General features: G+C 41.2%; 1 protein-coding gene across 1 annotated transcript in view; it reads left to right on the forward strand.

Moving 5' to 3' along the window:
* ERC2 (ELKS/RAB6-interacting/CAST family member 2) overlaps positions 1–6,067 on the forward strand; it is an 882,456-nt gene that overhangs the window by 613,986 nt on the left and 262,403 nt on the right. The window lies entirely within an intron of this gene.

Here is a 6,067-nt window from a genome sequence, read left to right on the forward strand (position 1 = left end):
GGTGTTTAGGTGTTCAGTTTATGAGCCCGGAGCTTGGTGCTTCTTTCTCTTCTTGGCTCTCTCTCTGGATGTTTTCTTGAAAAAGTTCCCTTCAGTGCATTTCTAAGGCTTTACTCTAAGGCAGTATGGTAGGTCCAGTGGTTATTCACTGCTCTGCCCTCCACCTGCCATTCTTTGAGAGGGGAGACTGTGCCCTGGAACGCTGCCCCTGTAGGATGCATTGCAGGGGTTCCTTTGCTGGCTGACTTCTGGTGGGTCCAGGGCCTGAAGCAGGCACTGCAGGAGATGGGAGGGTGCATGCATGACAAGTTGCTTCATTCACGTCACACTCTTATGCTGGAAAGGGTCGCCACGCCCTCCTCCAGGGAATCTTCCTGACCCGGGAGTGAAACCCGTGTCTCTTGTGTCTCCTGCATTGGCACATGGGTTATATACCACTAGTACCACCTGGGAAGCCTGATGAAGTGTGGGAAGAGAAAAAGACTAGAGAATTTCCTCCCTGTTCCTTTCTGGCACTGGGACCACATCTCTGGCAGTAGGGACTTCTCCCATGACTGTAGCTCCTCTTAGCAGTGCCCCATCCATAATTCCCATTGGCACTGGGATTAACTCATATTTCCTGTTGCCCCTTTAGCCCAAGGTGCAGTAATAGCCACCCCCTTGTTGCCATTTCCCCGGTGCCTCAGCACATTTGTTTTATTAATCTTGACCACCTGTCCTCTGTAGTCCTTTCATTGAAGTCTCCTCACTGGACCTGTCTGTGGTGACTTCTGTTTCTGGCCAAGTATAGACCAGTGCAGTGGGGAAGATCATGGTGCTGTAGTCATAGGTGTGAAATTTGTTACAATGGTTTGAGAAAACATTGTTTAAAAATGTTTACACTTCCCATTGTAAGTAATTTTGGAAAAAGAAGCAGAATGCTTGATGCTACAGTCAAAATATTAAAACAAAACTGTCATTCTGTGGTTTTATAAAAATAGTTGGTTTTTAAATTGACCCTTGAATATGAATGACTGCTGCTGTGACAATCCCAGAAAGATGCGAAGCTGATGTTCCCAGAGTCAGCCTCAGTCTTAGGACTAGTGAAAACAGCCCCCTGTTCCTGCCATATACAAGGAATAAATTCCCCTTCCATATTCTTTAGGCCTGGGGGAGTTTGTTTGACTGAACATGGAAGAGTTTTTTGAGATGGAAGGAAAGAGTGCATTCTAGAAGTCCTGGGCTACAGTACAAGACAGCTGCCTCCAGGGCCTGACATCTTTACAGCCAGGCTCAGGGCATTTGGGAGTCCCATAAAGTTAAAGGCATTGCATCTTTGATCAGCAACTGCTCTAATGCAGACCTCCAGACTGAGGTGCAAGCTCAGCATGCCTACTCATTGATTCAGTCACTGTTCAGACATTGACTCGGCTCATTCATGAAACAAGTGATCCAGGAAGTCACAGTTGTTTATTGAGACAATGAATGAACAATTTCATGTCCAGTTATGGGATTAGAAAGTTGAATGTAGAATTGCAGCTGGGATGAGTGTGCAAAAAAGGAAAGATCTTTGGAGAGAGGAGAGCATCCTACAGGTAGTAGAAGGGGTCCTTTAGGATAAACCATGAAGAGTTGAGTGAGTGAGAGTTCACTAAATTGAAGAGGCAGGCTAGGTGAGTGGAGTTAGGTCAGAGAGCACATTCTAGGAGGAGGAGATTCCCTGTGCAAAGGCCCTATGGTAGAAGCGAGCAACATGCTTTTACTTAATTCACAGGAGGCCTGTGTGGTGGAAGCACAGGGACCGAGGGGGAAAGCAGGATTGACTGAGGCTGGAGGGATGGCAGGAGCCAGACTACTCATGGGGGCCGTGGTGAGATTACTGATACTTATCCTAGGAACAAGAACCCACTGTGAGTGAAGTAACATGATCAGATTATGATTTGAAAATAATAAAAAGCAATTACAGTGTACTTACCATGTGCCAGAAACTTTTAAAGACCTTTGTAAATATAAACTTAGTATCTTCACAGCTTCCTCTAAGATAAATACTGCTGTCATTCTCATACTACTTTTGAAGGAAGAGAGACACAAAGAAGTTACCCAGCCCAGGGTCTCAGAGCCCAGGTAGGATTTGAGCCTCTCAGAATCGCCCTGTAGTCTTGCCACATTGCTTGACCACCACAGCACACAGAGGCTTTTGTGTGGAGCATAGATTTGGATGTGGGCATACTACTAGGAAGCTGCTGAAGTTTTTGAGGTGGGAAGAGATTATCCTAGGATGATGGCAGTGGAGATGGAGAGAAATGGAAGTTTTCAAGAGACCTATAGGGAGCTGAGTTTATTGGACTAGGTTTAGATTGACTACTGGAGTGGTGGAGATAGGCATCCCTCTCTTCCCCTTCTTCCTGCCAGCTCTCTGTTCTGTTTCTCTGAAAACTTTCATGCCTTTATGCAAGAGGACTGTGAGGGAATTGTTGTGGCAACTATTGCTCTAGTCCAGAGTTTCTTAATGGCAGCCCTTCTGATGCTGGGCTGGTTAATTCTTTGTTGTGGGAGCTGTCTTATGTTTAATAGCATCTGTGGCCTTTACCTAGTAGATGGTGGGAACAATCCCCCACCTCCATTTGCAACAATCAAAAATTTCCCCAGGTATTTCCGGAAGTCCCCTTGAAGGAAAAATATCCCTTGAATGAGAAGTGCAAGTCTACTCCTAGCCTGTGTATATCTCTAGTTTCTCATCTTGGACTAGCAGCCTACCACCTCCCTGGAATACTGTGAGCCTTGAGCCAGTGTGTTAGTGGTATTAGTGAAGTTTTAAACTGGCCCATGCCCAACATGTAGGCCTTCTGCCTTCTGGAAGCAGGCAGTCCTAGATTGGGTAGATTCAGAAAGTTTAGAAAGGAGCCTTTCCCACTATTTAACAGTGTCATTCATCTTTGTCTTTAGTGGGGTAGCTTAGACACCTGCCTATAATTCAGGGCCATTTTCTTTAGGGACACATAACTCTTTAGTTCTAGGAACTGTTTTCAAGATGAACTTTGTGTAATCTGCTCTCATGTGTGGGCATTGCCTGAATCTTATGTTTCTGGAACAACTGTTTTCTCAATAGCTCCAAAACTTTCCTGTGAAGACTTTGATTTCTTTAGAAGGCCTTTCATACTCTGGTTTCTTTTCAGGCTGCATAAATCTTTCACCTTTTACTAGAGCTTTCCATGGAAAAGGCCTTTCAATGAAGAATATATCAAAGTTAGATAAGCTTCTCATTTGGAATGATAAATTTATCAAGTGCCTGTATTTAGAGAATTTTAAAGAATTTTGCAATGTAAACTAAGAATAACTAAATAAATAGCAATAGAAATTTGTTATTTCACTGAAAAAAAAAAAAAAAAAGAAAATTCCCTACTAAATAATATATTTTTAAAAAGTACCTTGAATAGTCTGCCTTTTAATGTAAAACCCATGCTGGCATATGAGGAGAAATACCCAAATGAAACATGACTCTAAGTTAGTGTTGATGAAAGCTGGGTTTTATCTTTTTTTAAAGGACGGGTGCTTCCATGGAACAGAGAGGTGTATTCCTGTGAGAATCATCTCTTGTCTGTCTAATTGATGGCCCAATGAGCTAGGGTAAATTTCTGTTAGACCTTTTTTTTTTTTTTTAAAGATGTCAATTGCATACAAAAGTAAAATCAAACTCCACTTCCCCTTCACCTAACTTCAGCCATTACTCAACTCATTGGCAGTACTGTTTGCTTCCTATCCCACATTTCCCCACTCCTATGCCTCGGTTATTTTGAAGCAAATCCCAGACGTTATATCATTTCATTCATAAATATTTCAATATAAACATTCTTTTTTTTAGATAAACATTTGTGACAGCAAATTACAAACACTTTAAGGTGGAGGATAATTCTAATGAAGGCTTTCCCCCATAAATTTGAAACTCACCGGAATCCAAATGTGAGAGGTTTAGATTCTGATTTTTTTAAATGTTGCTATAAAACTGCAAAATGGACCATTTAATGGTATTATATAGGGAAATTCAAAAAATTTATACTGCCTGACACATTCTTCAATTGATTTCTGGCTCTATTCACCCTGGCTTATGCTTATGTCTCAATGTTGTCAGAACTGACATGATTACATCATGGTAGACTTTTTGTTACCTCTTGGTGATTATTGACATTTCTACACATGACTGGAAGGACGGGCCTTTCTTGGTCTTATGTCTTTTCAATTTCTTGACTGAATGGTAACTCTTCAAGATTTTGAAGAAAGAAAACAGACAACAACTTTTGTTGAAGGGTGACCATAAACTAATGGTTAGTCTCATCTTTATGCCTAAGGGTTCTTGGGTTTTGATTAATGGTAACTTTTCTACAGAGAATGTAGCTGAGATTAAGCTCTCTTTGTAATAAGATTAAACTCCCAAATCTCTACTGAGGCCTGAACATAACTATTTTGCTTATTGTACTATTTTTGTTGATGATGATCTCTGCTTGTTCCCAAAAGCCCCATTTCCTTGGGAATTTTTTTTTTTTGGATTCAGTTATTCTAGAGCAGCCATCCCAAACCTTTTTGGCACTTGTCACCAGTTTCGTGGAAGATAATTTTCCCATGGACAGGGGTCGGGGAGATAGTTTCAGAATGATTCAAGTACATTACATTTATTGTACACTTTATTATTATTGTATCAGTTCCACTTCAGATCATCAGACATTAGATCGCAAAGGTTGCAGACCCCTGCTCTAGGGTGTTTGTTGTTTAATTAATTCAATCATAGTTCATTGAGCAAGAGGTAGGCTTCTCCCACTGCCCTAGATGCTGATCTCTTCATGGCTCAGACATAGTCCCCATTTTCCCAGAGGTTAACTCCAGTCTTGATGTTTTAATTATTAGGATGGATCTTGTACATCCAACCTGGATGATTTTAGGGAGGAGCAGAATGATTTCCATCTCTAAACATCTTCTTTGCCCTTTTCTCCCTCAACTAGGTTACCAGGGTATATCTTTGGGTTGAGCTAGATGTTTGTCTTGGGCTTGGTATTTCAACCTGGTTGCTCTAGAGGGGAATGATTTAGGAATGCATAACAGGTGGGCCAAGAACTTGGGCAACAGTCTTGCCCCACTTGCAGTAGAAGGTGGATAGAGAAGGTGTCCCAAAAGGATAGGGAAATTTGAAGGTTAGGGTCTCACACCAAAACAGACTTTATATCCATCACATTTTGGTTGACAGTTGGCCTTGAGCCAGGCAAGACTACATGATGATGATTAAGTGTGTCATCATGAAAACTTAGTGTTTCATATCACCTAGCCTGTCCTCTCATCTGGTGATGCTCCCTAAATTGCAACAGCATTTCTGGAAAGAGGTCTTTTAACCTCTGCCCAGCATCAGGGTTGATGAGGAATACATTAGCACAAGAGTCAAGAGACTGGGCTTTGAAAGGAAAGATGACTTGGGTTTATATCTCTGCTTTGCCATTTACTCTTCTTGCACTGTGACACTGACAAATGTATAAATGACATTACCTTGCCTGTGGAGTTTCTCTGATGATTAAATGAGCGAATACATATAAAACACTTAGCACAGATCTATATTTAGCAACTCTTAATAACTCTCTCAGTGTTCTCTCAGAGAACTGTCCCTTAAATGTCTGCCTTTTGTTGCACCGTAATAATTTTATTTGTCATGTCACCCTCTTGCTTTTTTATTATTTTGCATTTTGCTTTTTGGGGCACATAAGTTTAGCCCTTCTTAATGATTCTTGAGTATTTAAGACTGTTCTTCTGTCGTGTCCTATTCTCAGTAGCCCCCATGCTACAGAATCTTCTTATCTCCAAAGTCCCCAGTTCTTCTTTGTCTTCTTCTAACAGGTTTAGAGGACCCTTAATAGTCTAACCCATGTCTGTTAGATATTCTTTGGATTCTTTTTCTGTGTATTCCACAATTAGTCACTGGGCACTTTCTATGGATAGGGCATTGAGTCCAGCCCTATTAACATGCTTCCAACCTAGTGAAACTTATGCACTAATGAGGAAGATGGAGTAAGAACTCTGAAAGAAAAAGAAAAAAAAAAAAAAAGAACTC

The sequence above is a fragment of the Bison bison genome, unplaced genomic scaffold, assembly GCF_000754665.1.
Source record: "Bison bison bison isolate TAMUID 2011002044 unplaced genomic scaffold, Bison_UMD1.0 scf7180017864304, whole genome shotgun sequence".
In the NCBI taxonomy this organism is placed as follows: Eukaryota; Metazoa; Chordata; class Mammalia; order Artiodactyla; family Bovidae; genus Bison; species Bison bison.